Source organism: Schistocerca cancellata, chromosome 1 (genome assembly GCF_023864275.1).
Source record: "Schistocerca cancellata isolate TAMUIC-IGC-003103 chromosome 1, iqSchCanc2.1, whole genome shotgun sequence".
Taxonomy (NCBI): Eukaryota; Metazoa; Arthropoda; class Insecta; order Orthoptera; family Acrididae; genus Schistocerca; species Schistocerca cancellata.
Window position 1 is genome coordinate 464,032,229 of NC_064626.1, and position 16,791 is coordinate 464,049,019.

The window sequence follows — 16,791 nt, forward strand, 5'->3', positions numbered from 1 at the left end:
CTGACAGAACCACAGGCACATAGACACAGGCAACAGAGCATGCACAATGTCGGCACTAGTACAGTGTATATCCACCTTTCGCAGCAATGCAGGCTGCTATTCTCTCATGGAGACGATCGTAGAGATGCTGGATGTAGTCCTGTGGAACGGCTTGCCATGCCATTTCCACCTGGCGCCTCAGTTGGACCAGCGTTCGTGCTGGATGTGCAGACCGCGTGAGACGAAGCTTCATCCAGTCCCAAACATGCTCAATGGGGGACAGATCCGGAGATCTTGCTGGCCAGAGTAGTTGACTTACACCTTCTAGAGCACGTTGGGTGGCACGGGATACATGCGGACGTGCATTGTCCTGTTGGAACAGCAAGTTCCCTTGCCGGTCTAGGAATGGTAGAACGATGGGTTCGATGACGGTTTGGATGTACCGTGCACTATTCAGTGTCCCCTCGACGACCACCAGTGGTGTACGGCCAGTGTAGGAGATCGCTCCCCACACCATGATGCCGGGTGTTGGCCCTGTGTGCCTCGGTCGTATGCAGTCCTGATTGTGGCGCTCAACTGCACGGCGCCAAACACGCATACGACCATCATTGGCACCAAGGCAGAAGCGACTCTCATCGCTGAAGACGACACGTCTCCATTCGTCCCTCCATTCACGCCTGTCGCGACACCACTGGAGGCGGGCTGCACGATGTTGGGGCGTGAGCGGAAGACGGCCTAACGGTGTACGGGACCGTAGCCCAGCTTCATGGAGACGGTTGCGAATGGTCCTCGCCGATACCCCAGGAGGAACAGTGTCCCTAATTTGCTGGGAAGTGGCGGTGCGGTCCCCTACGGCACTGCGTAGGATCCTACGGTCTTGGCGTGCATCCGTGCGTCGCTGCGGTCCGGTCCCAGGTCGACGGGCACGTGCACCTTCCGCCGACCACTGGCGACAACATCGATGTACTGTGGAGACCTCACGCCCCACGTGTTGAGCAATTCGGCGGTACGTCCACCCGGCCTCCCGCATGCCCACTATACGCCCTCGCTCAAAGTCCGTCAACTGCACATACGGTTCACGTCCACGCTGTCGCGGCATGCTACCAGTGTTAAAGACTGCGATGGAGCTCCGTATGCCACGGCAAACTGGCTGACACTGACGGCGGCGGTGCACAAATGCTGCGCAGCTAGCGCCATTCGACGGCCAACACCGCGGTTCCTGGTGTGTCCGCTGTGCCGTGCGTGTGATCATTGCTTGTACAGCCCTCTCGCAGTGTCCGGAGCAAGTATGGTGGGTCTGACACACCGGTGTCAATGTGTTCTTTTTTCCATTTCCAGGAGTGTAATACGTACTTATTTGTCGTTTATGTGTGTAAAAGTCTGTGCATCTGTCCAGGTATATAAATGAACTGTCAAAACTTTATCGAACCTACAGAACTCGTGTTATTCAGAGAAGGGAACCAGCTGAAAAATGCACCTGTCGGAGCGAAAGAAACGCGACTACTCTCGTCTTCAAAAGACTCCAACAGAAATATGGCGAACCAGGCGCCTCAATCCTCATTACGTCTTCCTCACAAAAAATTTTGGCGTGCACACATAATCGCACTATTCTGCGCACAAAGAGAGTTGCAGAGAGACAATGATGGTGGAAGAGACTGGAGACAGTGTCAGTGTGAGAGAAAGGGAGAAGAGACAGTGATGGTGTGAGAGAGAAAGTGGCAGTGAAATACAGAGATGGACGAAGGCAATAGCACGTAGAACCAAAAAGAGTGACTGCTGTTGATTAATCGTCCTGTCGTTCCAACATACACTTTTCAGCACGTATATTGTATGTGGTATATTCTCGAAATTGAAAGTGAGTCCGTTTCCTCCTCTGCCGATGTGAGAGACTCTTTGATCTCCTTTGTCGGTTTATAAATAGTCTTTACGCTGGGTTTGCGCAATATACAGCCGATTCTCTCCGTCACTCTGGGAATGTAAAACAGGAAAGGCTGTACCCGACATTTATTTTTCCGATGTGTCACTGCTCGGAGTGTTTGATTCCGTGACACTTCTTATACCACTGGTGGAATACCCACTGCTCCTCAAAACGCTTTCCAGGCTGTATCTCGCATCGGAGGGGCTGCAGCTCGCATATCCAGCTTGCGGGCGTTACGAGCGTATTAACTATGACTCTTTCCGGTCTCGGGTGCTGATTTGACAATTTCTCTAGGTATCGGTTAGTGTGTGTTGGCTTTCGATACACGCTTTGTCCCAGGTTTTCACCAGCCCTCACTACCAGCACCCCTAGGAAGGGTAGCTGTTGGTAATTTTCCACTTCCATGGTACTTTTCATGTTGGCTTCCAGACTGTTCATGTGTCTTAGGAAGTCATCAAACTATTCCTCACCATGTCTCCGTACAAGAAGGTATCGTCAACGTATGTGTATCACAGCTTAGGTTTACAAGTTGCCAAGTCCACAATAAAGTCTGGAGTGGCGACATGTAGAAACTCTATCACCAGTAACCTTTCTTATACTAGTTACTTATTTCTAGTAACGAAAATAACGCTATGTTGGGTCACAGGACACTTACTCCATCTTTTATCTGAGCTTCTGTATGTCGATAAAATTGGTTTTGAACTGAGAATGTAACTCAGACCGCCCTTAACGCGGAATTTGATTCCTTCGTGACAATACAGCTCGGCTACAATTTGTTGTTTGTTCAAAACTGCAGATTCCTCAACATCTCCACATATTACGCGTGAATGGGTTCGAATCCTGGCCCGGCACTAAAGTTTTCATTATGTATTATCAAGATCTAGCAAGAGAACACCTATCTGCTGGTGGATAACAATTTTGATTTTTAATGTATCTTCATTCGTAGTCAACACTAACGATATCTGACGTTTCTGACTCCCAGTGAGACACAGAACTATTTGCGAGATCACTGTAAGTTCAAGATGTTATTCCGAGCTGCTGGTGGAGACAAATTCGGTAGCTGACGTCTCTTTGCGTGTAGTCAACAACGATATTTGTGGGGCTCCATTCCCTGTGAGCACTGAACTCTTCGTCATATTATTTCTAGTTAAAACATGCTTACATGTCGCTGCTGGTGCAACAAACCCATATTTAACGTTCGTTATCTCTAGAATATAACAGCGATAGGTGCCGGGTTGGAGTCCTGGGAAGTAAAAACTTAATGTTTCGTGTCGTAATTTCAGTTAAAACATCTAGCCACTGCCGAGAAAATCCGATATGTCACAGTTGGTTGTGCTTCGATATCAATCCGATTAGGTTCTGGGTTCGAATCCCTGTCCAACATAAGGTTTTACCTCACGGAATTTCAAGTAAGTTACTTGTGAAGAAGCAATATTTAACATCTCTCGTAGTTCGTTAACAGGGACAATAGATGCTGGGTAGGAATTCGCGTCCGTTAAAAATGTTTGCGTTATGTAATTTAAAGTTATTTGCTAACTGATACTGTCTAAAATCGAGGTATATCATTATCTGTATGCCTGTTCAGGAATGACTGTTAGTTTGCGTCAGTCACGAAATCTTTGCTTAGTCTGCCTGACCTGGGTTTGAATCCATATGCAGAACGAGACGGTTCGTCGTGTCATTTGAAGTTCATACATTTTCTCAACTAGCTGCTCGTGGATAACATAAATTTTTAATGTCATTTTGTGTTAAATAATAAGTACGGCATGTTACTTTGAAGAGGAAATCATGAATACGACGAACTCACTAAATGCATTACCTATCTGACGTAATAATGAGAGAGGTAACATTTCAGGTATGTCATTTATTGTAATAAATGTGAGCTTACAAGCCTTAAGGACAGTCTTATCTGTGATAAGGAGTTCCCTGATATTTGTAGTGTCGTGTTATAACTTTACATCTTGACTAATTGCGATACAGAGCAGTGTTTTCTAGTGGTGACTTGTTGAAACCATTTTCAATAGTCAAACGACAGTACCAAGGAGCGATTAGATGACCTAGAGACCTAGATAGCCGCGTTATGCCGGTTGCATGCGAATCAGTCGAAATGCAATTCTGGTCGTTCGGATACTTTTGAGCATGACTGTACATAGAGTTATTTACTTCTACAATGGTTTACATCAGTTTACAGCTTGAAAATTTAGCTATTTTTCGACATAATCCCCATTTCTGTTTATGCATTTTTGTAAACGCTGTGGCAGTTTTCGTATGCGTATGTCATACCACCTCGCCGCCATGCTGATCAGAAAGTTATGAACCTCTTCTTTCGCCTTGTCGTTGGAGCTGAATCGCTTTCCGGCCAAATGTTCTTTTAATCTAGGGAACAGGTGATCGTCACTGGGCGGCAAATCAGGACTATAGGGTGGGTGAGTGTTTATGTTCCACTGAAACTGTTGCAGCAGAGCAACTGTTTGCCGAGCGATGTGTGGGCAAGCGTTGTCATGGAGAATGTGTACGGCCTTGCTCAACATTCCTCTTCTCCGGTTCTGAATTGCCCGTTTGAGTTTTTTCAGAGTCTCACAGTATCTGTCAGCCTTAATTCTGGTCCCAGTGTGCACAAAGGCAACCACCAATACCCCTTTCCGATCCCAAAAAACGATTGTCCTGACTTTACCAGCAGGCTGTGGGTTTGTTTGAATTTCCGCGGCTTTGTCGAAGATGGATGCCGCCACTGGCGTAATTGTTGCTTCGTCTCAGGTGTAAAGTGGTACGCCCAGGTTTCGTCACCCGTGATAATTGAGTCCAGAGAGTTGTCGTATTCGGCTGCAAGGCGGTGAAGAAATGCAAGGGAAGCATCAACTCGTTGCCGCATGTGGTCCTCAGTCAGCATGCGTGGAACCCATCTTGTGCACACCTTCCGGTAGTTCAATGTTGCCGTTAAAATTCTGTGAGCGGTGCTTCGGGAAACCTCAGAGATCATCCAGGGTGATTCGTCGATCTTCACGTATGCTTTGCTCAACCTTCAACACTGTCGCCTCAAAAACTGACGGTCTCCCGCTCCTTTGTTCGTCGTGAATTTCGGTCCGACCAGCTGCAAACTCTCTACACCACTTACGAACGTTTTTGACATTCATGCACGACTCACCATACACTTCCGTCAACTGGAGATGGATTTCAATTGGCGCAGTGCCCTTTGGGTTCAAAAAACCGAATAACTGCGCGCAGTTCGCACTTGGCGGTAACACCCAACGGGAGGTCCATTCGCAACGGCTGCCAGGCCAAGACTGAGCGTGAAGCACTCTTCATAACAGTGTGACTAACTGCCACACAAACAGAGTTCTGTAATTATAAAAAAAATACGTGATCTTACTTTTGGGATTACCCTCGTATGTCTGGTGTCTTGAGGACATACGTAAAAAGGGCATGACACACACTAAGATGACGTCCTTATTTAGACTGACAACGAATGCAGAAGAGTACGCCCATGAGAGACTGCACGTGTACCTCGCGGGTAGTGTTCAGACTCTTGATTCACTAGCAATGCTTGAGCCTACCTCATTACTCCTTTATTGGAGTGGTCTCAATAGACTCCCTTGGTTGGCTCTTTTGAAATGATTAGGCCTCTGAGAATGGTATCTGAGATGTCCACATCCGAAACAATTGACGTTAATCATTTGACCGTACAGATAATGTATTGTGCTGCTTTAGGGGTAACATCAGTGTACACTCACAATGAGTTTTACAGATGAAGAATATGTAATCCTAAGTTCAGTGTTTTCCTGCGGCACTTTCACGTGGTCCGTGGACCATAACGCAAAGTCGCATTTTTTCCATTAAGATAATTTGTCAGGACTGACTGAGGTTTCAGAACATAGATTGGAGTTGCTGTTTTGTATCTACCCGCTTAGGCCCCAAGTTGCAACCTGTTCAAATCAGCATGACGCTCTGTTCAGATACGATGCTACCGTCATGTGCCTCATTATTGTATTGCATTTGTGTATCACCATTTACTAACAGTTTACACATTTCTGATGTTTCGTTTTGTATTCTGTGATGTTAGATTCCTCCTATAGGACATATTTTTAATGTAAGTTTGTAATAATGAATGAAACCCAGCGAAGTGTGTGTATGCTTTATTGGGAAAAGCCATATTTGTTAGGTCAGACCTATTCATATAAAACTGGCAAATGTATACCAAAATTACTAGATGATAAAATGAGAACAAGCACGGCCGGCCGAAGTGGCCGAGCGGTTCTAGGCGCTTCAGTCAGGAACCGCGCGACCGGTACGGTCGCAGGTTCGAATACTGCCTCGGGCATAGTTGTATGTGAGGTCCTTAGGTTAGTTAGGTTTAAGTAGTTCTAAGTTCTAGGGAACTGATGACCTCAGATATTAAGTCCCATAGTGCTCAGAGCCATTTGAACCATTTGAGAACAAGAGCAAGGCAGCTAAGACAGGCCACGGAAAATGAGCGGAGGTGACAAAAGTCATGGGACACCTCTTAATATCGTGCCTTATTTTCTTTTTCCAGTCGTAGTGCAGCACTTGTTGGAAGTACACTGTATAAATATTGAGCCAGAGTGCCTCTAAAGCCACCCGTGGTTGCGAAAATATTGCTTGTGCAGGAATTTGTGCATGAACTGACACCTGGAATATGTCCTATGGCCAGATCATTCGCACGAAGTGTTCAGAATATTCTTTAAACAGATCGGAAACAATTGTGGCCGGTTACATGGCGCATTGTCATCCATAAACATTCCATATTTATTTTTTTAATATGAAGTTCATGAACGGCTGCAGATGTTCTCCAAGTAGCCGGACATAACCATTCCAAGCCATGATCCGTTCAGTATGCCTAGATGACCCAGTTCCTCCACGTAAACATAGCCCACATTGTTTTATGCGGTTAATTCACGGAGTGTTGTTTGTCTGTCAGAGCACTGACGACTCTACGCACACGCCGCTGCGTTCGGTCGTGAAGTGAACGCAGTCGGCCACAGCGTTTTCCAGGGTGGGACTGAATGCCTGAAATGTGGTATTCTCGGTACACTCTGGACACTGTACGCCGCGGAATACCGAGTTCCCTAACGCCTTCCGAAATGGAATGTCCCATGCGTCTAGCTCCATTTATCATTCCGCACTAGAGGTCTATTAATTTATGTCGTGCGGCCATAACCACATCGGAAACCTTTTCACATATATCACCTGAGTACAAATGACAACTCCGCCAGTGCACTGCCCCTTTGTACCTTATCTACACGATACTACCGCCACCCACGAATGTACATATCGCTGTCTCGTGCTTATTGTCACCTCAGTGTATATCCAAAATGAATAAAATGTCCAGGTACGAATTTTTTCATGTTATAGCGGACAATATGGCAAATTTCCTGACGCTTGCAAGTAATTTTCATCATTTGTTGTCACCGAATTTCGACGTGTGTATACTACTATTTTTGCCATTCGAAAGGAGCTCCGCAGAGAACATCAAAGGCAAGCATGATAAATTAGTGTTTATACGAAATGTAAACAGACAGTTAACTTAGGCATGGTTCATGTGTTTAACTGTGCACATAAAGCCCAGAAGTTCGTCTTCTGCTGTTACAACAGTCACATAAATTGCTCGTAAATCTATTGAGACATTCGCAATGTAAATGAGAGTCGAAAAAGTGACTACTATTTATGGCGAATGTCGCTTGACTGTTAGAGTAGCGGTGTGGTTGTGTGCTGAAGACCATCCAGATTGTGCCAAGCGCTAATGATCGTTCTTTGCAAACATTGTAAAAATATTCTGGAAATTAATTGTGTGGAGGATTAAATACGCCATGGAAAGAGACGACAACAATACGAATAAAATGAAACTAACATTTTAGCAGCAGCAACACACAATGCGAATGTCTTTGAGAGACATCTCTGAAGTACAAGAGGCTACAACGAAGCGCGTGTTCTACGAACACTATCTTCTACATCCATTCATCTTTTTAACATTTAGCTGCATCTTTTCACCTGCTTAGCTGAACGGCAACGTGTTTGCCTAGAATACAACGGGCCCGGATTCGATTCCCGGCAGGGATGGAGATTTTCCCCGCTGATGGACTAGGTGTGTTCTGTTGTCCTCTTCATCATTTCATCATCACCGACACAAGTCTTCAAATATCGCATCATCTGGTACACTACTGGCCATTAAAATTGTTACACCAAGAAGAAATGCAGATGATAAACGGGTATTCAGTGGACATATATATTATACTAGAACTGACAAGTGATTACATTTTCACGCAGTTTGGGTGCATAGACCCTGAGAAATCAGTACCTAGAACAACCAACACTGGCAGTAATAACGGCCTTGATACGCGTGGGCATTGAGTCAGACAGAGCTTGGATGGCGTGCACAGGTACAGCTGCCCATGCAGCTTCAACACGATACCACAGTTCATCAAGAGTAGTGACTGGCGTATTGTGACGAGCCAGTTACTCGGCCAGCGATGATCAGACGTTTTCAATTGGTGGGAGATCTGGAGAATGTGCTGGCCAGGGCAGCAGTCGAACATTTTTTGTATCCAGAAAGGCCAGTACAGGACCTGCAACATGCGGTCGTGCATTATCCTGCTGAAATGTAGGGTTTCGCAGGGATCGAATGAAGGGTAGAGCCACGGGTCGTAACACATCTGAAATGTAACGTCCACTGTTCAAAGTGCCATCAATGCGAACAAGAGGTGACCGAGACGTGTAACCAATATTACCCCATACCATCACGCCGGGTGATACGCCAGTATGGCGATGACGAATACACGCTTCCAATGTGCGTTCACCGTGATGTCGCCAAACACGGATGCGACCATCATGATTCTGTAAACAGAACCTCGATTCATCCGAAAAAATGACGTTTTGCCATTCGTGCACCCAGGTTCGTCGTTGAGTACACCATCGCAGGCGCTTCTATCTGTGATGCTGCGTCAAGGGTAACCGCAGCCATGGTCTCCGAGCTGATAGTCCATGCAGCAGCAAACGTCGTCGACCTGTTCGTGCAGATGGTTGTTGTCTTGCAAACGCCCCCATCTTTTGACTCAGGGATCGAGACGTGGCTGCACGATCCGGTCCAGCCATGCGGATAAGATGCCTGTCATCTCGACTGCTAGTGATACGAGGCCGTTGGGATCCAGCACGGCATTCCGTATTACCCTCCTGAACCCACCGAGTCCATATTCTGCTAACAGTCACTGTATCTCGACCAACGCGAGCAGCAATGTCTCGATACGATAAACCGCAATCGCGATGGGCTACAATCCGACCTTTATCAAAGTCGGAAACGTGATGGTACGCATTTTTCCTCCTTACACTAGGAATCACAACAACGTTTCATCAGGGAACGCCGGTCAACTGCTGTTTTTGTATGAGAAATCGGTTGGAAACTCTCCTCCTGTCAGCACGCTGTAGGTGTCGCCACCGGCGCCAAACTTGTGTGAATACTCTGAAAAGCTAATCATTTGCATATCACAGCATCTTCTGTCGGCTAAATTTCGCATCTGTAGCACGTTATCTTCGTGGTGTAGCAATTTTAATAGCCAGTAGTGTAAAGACTTGCAGCTTAACGACCGAATTCCCCGGGTAGAGCGTGCTGGCCATCAATGCCACACGATCATTTCATTTCGCTGTACCTGCAATTTAATAAAAATGACTTCGCTTTATCTGCGAAAGGTACAAAGTGATGCCGCACATTTATGCAAAATTTTGTTTAATGAGGAAGCATCATTTACAAACCAAGGGCAAGTCAATCCTCGCTATAAGCAATAATCGTCAGCTGAAAATCCACGCTGACTTAAACAAGTGGATAAAAACAATCCTCCTTGTCTATTAGTGTTCGGTGTGTGTTTTTTCAGGACCCGTATCATTGGTCCTTGTCTTACTGATGGGAATTCGAATACTGTCAAGTAGCTAGAGTTCCGAAGAGCTTATTGGAAAACATCCCTCTGGACAGAAGGCAGTTAGTGTGGTACCAATAAGACAGATTTCCCTCCAATGACGCACATATAATGACACACCCTCTTAAGGGAGCATTTGGAGAGCCCTGGAATGGTCGTTCGGGAAACGTAAAAAGGCCTGTACTCTCAACAAAGTGTAAGCTTCTGTAATAAGAAGTCTGTTATGATTTACCAATGACTCCAGTAGGCATGACATCCCTTATGACATGGGCCCGTGCTGTCGTTAGCTCCAGATGAAATTCTGTGAGGAGTTATTAATTCACTCTGGATGTATTTGGGGTACCCCGTTTTGTATGTAAAATTAGACTCTCCTTGTATGCGCTACCCATGAGACGTAGCATTTGTATTGTGCTACGTGTAAGACAAAATAAAAAGGAAAGAAATGTAATTGGTTTTGTACTTACAGCCTCTTATACGAAAATGCAGATTAATAAAAAATTGTCATTATTAATATTATGCACAACAGACATAGATATATATTCTGTTGAGCTGCAGCTTGTGTGTACATGTGAAACTGATTAAGTACCCAAAATTTCTGTTTGAGTACTTGCGGTTTTAGCATTCGGCCATTATCAGCAGTTTCTTACAAATGCCTTTACTGTACTTCAGTTGATGAGAAGTAAAACGCCTAAACACGTACACCTTATTTCATTCACGTCTTGGTAACATGGCCTGTTGATCACTGTCGTTTACATTACGTTAAAGAGACACCTACATTTAAAGAATTTTAGCTTCCTTCACACCTTATGAATTACCCAAAATATAGTGTCTTTGCCTTTATGTAACACCTATCGGAAACTAAGATTGTCAATCAAGAATACTAAATTGTCAGCCTCATAGATGATTTTATACGTGTGAAACTGCACGTTTTGTTTTCGTGTGTGTCAGATATTTACTAACGTGGGTAATTTGATTCACGCATTGATACTAAGCTAGGTTTGTCCGGATGATGACGCGTTCAGTCAGATAGCAAATACTTTATCACTTTCATTTGGAAAGCGACACCGATTACTTCTCTGAACAGGTATATATTTACTCTGCCATGAAAATGTGTCAGTTGAGAGAAAAGGGAGCAACGAACGTCAGTTTAAATTCGCTCTCTCGGGGATTGAAAAGGACTTACCACTGGAATCTGCTTTGGTAAAGAAAGAAAAGGTAGGGCAGATAAAATCCAGACTGCATCAATAAACTTTTTAAAACTGTGAGACAAGAATAAAGCAGCAACTGAATCACCTTTTAGATTTTCAAAAATTATTGCACATTATAAGGAACTATATAAAGGCGGTGAATTAATCAAGGCTGCAATTTTAGAAGCTGCAGATTTTTTATATTTTCAAAAATAAAAGTTAATAATTTCGTACCATGTTAGCTAGAAAAGTAAATTTATAAAAAAACCAAATGTTCAGTTTTTTTGGATAGAAAAGAAATTCGAAAAGCTAAGACGTTATGGTACCGTTTCGAGGCCGGTCACGAGGCAGTAAATATTTCACCGTGTGAATAGTATCGAAGGCAAACTGCGTACACATTCGTTGTTAAAAAATAAGGAAGGTAAAATAAACGAAAAGATGTAGTAGCAAATTTAATTAAAACAGGAATGTAGGTACTCAGAATTTCCTTAGTTCGTTGCCAGCTGTTATGATTTCTTTCAGAATACGAATCTGTCTTACGTTCAAGATCCGTCAAGGTGAAATATTCCTTTTTTAAGGGAAAGATGTTTTTCTCTTTTTTACTTCTCGTCATTTTTTCTTCCTTCTGTCATCTGGTTTTTCAGTTGTTAGCCGGACGGAAATTCTTCGTGAAGGAGTGATTTATTGCAGTATTTACGGGTTTTCTATTCCGAATTGTACTGTTCATGATTACTGATGGACTTCCTAACCAAGTCGATAAAGACATTTTGTTGAACAGGAGGAACGGTGGAAGGAATTCTGCCGAATGTGTACCTTGTCACGTTCTGTAACGACCGGCAGTTAAGCAACGCGACGTCCAAGTTGTCAGACGTCGCGTGGGGTAATTTGTTTACAAACGTAACCCTCGTCAACGTCTTTCGACGTTTAAGCTGTCTCGTATGATGAATGGACACAGATTACTATCTTACAGTCGGAAATAAATGCTTTTCCACAAAACCAGAAAGAAAACTCTTGTAATAGTCTTTCACCACTGGCGCTTCAGCGGGAATACGCCTCTTTGTACGCAGAAGATAAGCTTGTGGCGATCGATACAGAGTGTGTATATACACTGGGCGTGTAACTTAGTATTCACGTGAAGACAACATTGTAGCAAGTCCTTTCGACAAGAAATACCATTTTATAACTAACAGTGTGTGCATACGTAATGCTGTGCATAACTTACGTGCTTTCATGTGCATCTGTTTTCATACGATCTGAAAAATTATGCTTTTCCGCTACATGCAGCGCTAAGTCTGTTGAAGTGGTGTTTCTACAAAGAGTGTAGTCACCTAGAAGAATTGTCGGTTTTTGTTAATTGATAATAGATGCTTAAGCAGTATATACTGATTTTATGACAAACTGCTGCAATCCGCAAGGTAGAACACTGCTTGCCTTCTTCCTCTACGTAGCGTTATCATCTTCTGATACAACTTCTTGTGCGTCACATTTATATGAGGCTTCCCCTCTCACTTAGCTATCGTAGCTGTACTGCCATATGCATTACATGCCAACAGCAAAGATAGTCAAAGAACTTCATCTGCAGTAAACATGTCAACGAAGGGATAGAAACAAGCAGACTGGTGCAGAGAGTCATTAGGCAGAAGGATCAAACTAAAACAAATCAAAGAGATGAGACGATTTAATATGGAAATACAAATACAAGGGTGGTAACAAGGGTTCAATTGTCACCTCAATGAAATCAAAATTTTACACTGAGCCGGCCGCGGTGGCCGAGCAGTTCTAGGCACTTCAGTCCGGCACCGCGCGACTGCTACGGTCGCAAGTTGGAAACCTGCCTCAGACATGGATGTGTGTGATGTCCTTAGGTTAGGTAGGTTCACGTAGTTCTAAGTTCTAGGGGACTGATGACCTCAGAAGTTAAGTCCCATAGTGCCCAGAGCCATGGGAACCATTTTTTTGCTACACTAAAACCTGACCAAGTCCTCTACACATTCACGGTGAAATGGGACACTTTCTCGCAACGACGGATGATTTAGCGAAGATCTTGGTTTGTTTAGTTTGAATTTTAGCTGTTCAAGAAACATGCCACCTCGAAAATCACCCACCTTGTCGTCAGTGTGGAAATGCTTGCCGCTGAGTGTTATTTTCTTGTTAGGAAAGAGGAAGAATATGGGTGGTGACCCAAAATGAGCTGGGACGTCGTCGTGGAGCAAAAGAAAACCCTAACCCGGCCTCCCACAACGCTTTGGCTCCCATAGGTTCGTCATGAAATTCAGGCAATATACTTCTTCGGCGGTTTACCCACCCCCCTCCCCCTCACCCTATGAGTATAATCTGTTAGCACTGCTCTGTGCGTCCAAAAACATACCCAGCATCACCCATTGCACTATCATTGTTGGCCGAGAGCCGGCAGAAGTGGCCGTGCGGTTAAAGGCGCTGCAGTCTGGAACCGCAAGACCGCTACGGTCGCAGGTTCGAATCCTGCCTCGGGCATGGATGTTTGTGATGTCCTTAGGTTAGTTAGGTTTAACTAGTTCTAAGTTCTAGGGGACTAATGACCTCAGCAGTTGAGTCCCATAGTGCTCAGAGCCATTTGAACCATTTTGTTGGCCGAGAGTCCATACATTTACACTGTTTGCTTTGGTCTTACAAAAATGGTTCAAATGGCTCTGAGCACTATGGGACTTAATATCTGAGGTCATCAGTCCCCTAGAACTTAGAACTACTTAAACCTAACTAACCTAAGGACATCACACACATCCATGCCCGAGGCAGGATTCGAACCTGCGACCGTAGTGGTCGCGCGGTTCCAGACTGAAGCGCCTAGAACAACTCGTTGGCCTTACACATTAACAGTCACGTCAATGTGATCACATGTCAGAAGTCACAATAACCACTTTTTCAGCGCAGACCGCTGTGAGACGTGCAAGAAGAGTGTCAGTGAGGTTCTGGTAGGTAACGACAGGTATGTGGAGCAACCCTCACTTCAGTGCTGTAGCCAGCTGCTCTAGGCTTTTCGGTTGAGAATCCATGGCGCGAACAGGCAGATCGTGGTGATCTCACAGATTCTCGATTGGGTTTAAACCCGGGGAGTTCGGTAGCCGGGGAGGGGGTGGAGGTAGGGTAAATTCATCCTGATGCTCTTTGAACCACGCACGTACACTGTTAACTATGTGACACGTTGCATTGTCCTGCTGGTAGCTGCCATCCGGTCGAGGAAAGTCGAACTGTGTGAAGGGTAGATATGGTCGCCAACGATAGATTCATAATGGCGTTGAACCAAAAAAATGGTTCAAATGGCTGTAAGCACTATGGGACTTAACATCTGAGGTCATCAGTCCCCTAGACTTAGAACTACTTAAACCTAGCTAACCTAAGGTCATCACACACATCCATGCCCGAGGCAGGATTCGAACCTGTGACAGTAGCAACGGCGTGATTCCGGACTGAAGCGCCTAGAACCACTGTGCTGAACTATTCTACCTTCCAGAATGATGATATCAGCCAGGCAATGCCAAAAACATTCCCCAGACAATAACGCTCCCACCTCCAGTATGGACACTTCCGACAATTATTTGCTGTCAGACATTTCAGGCTGTACGCGCCAACGTCCATATTCCGATGCAACGTAAAACGTGGAAGTTCAGTTAAAGTTTTGGCGTGTAAGTTCCAGGTTTCGTCTCCAATAAACAGTAGTCAGCATGAGTGCGTGAACCATGTACCGTCAACGGAGTCCCATACACGGCATTGTTCGCTGAACGGTCGTTAAGAAAACACTGCTGATAGCCATTTGGTTCATCTAGCCGGTCAGTTGGTCGTCTATTTCGCCCGTATACATCTCCAGAGCCGTCGTCTATGGCTCGTGGTGCAGCGCAGTTGCCTCAGCGCGGGTTATGGATAGCGCCGTTTCGCCTTGCACGCCGCTGCTGTGGTCGCAGGTTCGAATCCTGCCTTGGACATGGATGTGTGTGATGTCCTTAGATTAGTTAGGTTTAAGTAGTTTTAAGTGTAGGGGACTGATGACCTCAGATGTTAAGTCCCATAGTACTCCGAGCCATTTGAACCATTTTTTGAATACTCTACCAAGCAAACATTGGGGTTACACTCGTGTGGAACGATACGTTCCCGGGGGGGTTCACAGGGGGCTGAACCGCACAATAACCCTAGGTTCGGTGGGGGGCGGCGGTGGGGTGAGTGGACTGCTGTAGCCTGTTGTGGTGTTGTGTGCCACTGCGGGCTACTGCGGGGACTAAGCGTCTCTGTCGTTTCTAGGTCCCCAATTCAGTACAATACAATCCTTTTGAGGGGTATCACGAAAATTTCTGTCCTACCGGCGCGTTAGATCGTCAAAATTCCGAATCGGTTAGAGGGACCTACCCTTAATGCTCCAAACGTTTTCACTTGGGGAGAGACCCAGTGATCACGCTGGCCAAGATGGGGTTGGACAAGCATGAAGGTAAGCTGTAGAAATTCTTGCCGTGTGCCGGCGACATCATCTCACTGAAATGTAAGTCGTGATGACTTGCAAGAAGGGCAACACAACGGGATGTAGGATGTCGTCGACATACCGTTGTTGTAAAGCTGCTACGGATGACAACCGATGGGTTTCTGCTGTGGAATGAAATCTCACCCCTGACCATTACTCCTGGTTGTCGGGCCGTATGGCGGGCGACACTCAGGTTGGTAACTCTCCGCTGTGTGGGGCGTCTCTGTATGTCTTAATCGGTCACCAGAGCTCAATTCGAAGCGCGACTCACCGCCAAAGACATTTCTACCGCAGTGAATGAGATTCCAGGCCGAATGTGCCAGGCAGCAGAACAAACGGGCTTGTTGGTGTGCAAAGCTCAATAGCAGTCGGCGCAAGGGGCACCGTGAGCTCAGACCCTTTTCTGTGAGCCGCCTGCTAATGGTCGTTATGGTCACTGAAGCTCCAGTTGCATGTGGGATACATGTTAATGATGAATCCGAGGCTCTGAGTGCCTCTCTGAAAATCGCTTGGTCTTCACGTTCTGTCGTCTTTCTGCGTCGACCGATTCCTTTTTGACATTTCACACTTTAGCACACAGTCAACCTGATCCCAGTGAAAAGTTTCTAAGTAAATTATCTTTTAGAATAATGAATGTTCTTAACAGTCCCTCATTTACGTTTTGTGACCAATAACTTCTTCAACTCCCTAGTTTGTGTAAACTTCATTTTCATGATATTTAAGTGCAATGTATTGTACATAAATTGCATGACAACGGCCTAAAAAATTATTAGAGGTGGTCGCAGTCGAGTGTTTTAAGTTTCTTTTAATAGCTGCTAAAATGTTTTCTGTCTTCTTCTAAGGATATTCTTATCTTCGTCTATAGCAACGTCGAATACTCTATAATACTTCTTCAGCTGGCAGCGAAAATGGCAAATACAATACAACACAATACAATGCAATACAGCACTGCAGAAGTTGTTGCCCGTGGTAAACAGGGGGATCAAATAGGTGAATACATTTCGGAATGAAGATAAGCAACGATGCAGTGGAGAAGTAAAATACATTACAGTGTGACTACTTGCCACTGAGACGGTGATTCGTATTTTATAAAACACAATATTGATCCGGCGGGGTAAGAATGTTGCAGCAAATGACGAACGACAAGCAGTAAGTATTAAGACAGTAAACTGATTTAGCAGATCATCGAATCTGCCTGAGACACAGTATTTCGGGCTCAGGTGGACGTGTAAATGCTTTTCCTGACTTCTCATGCTGGAACGGTACGATATATTTACTAAGGAGCACAATAGTGGGTAG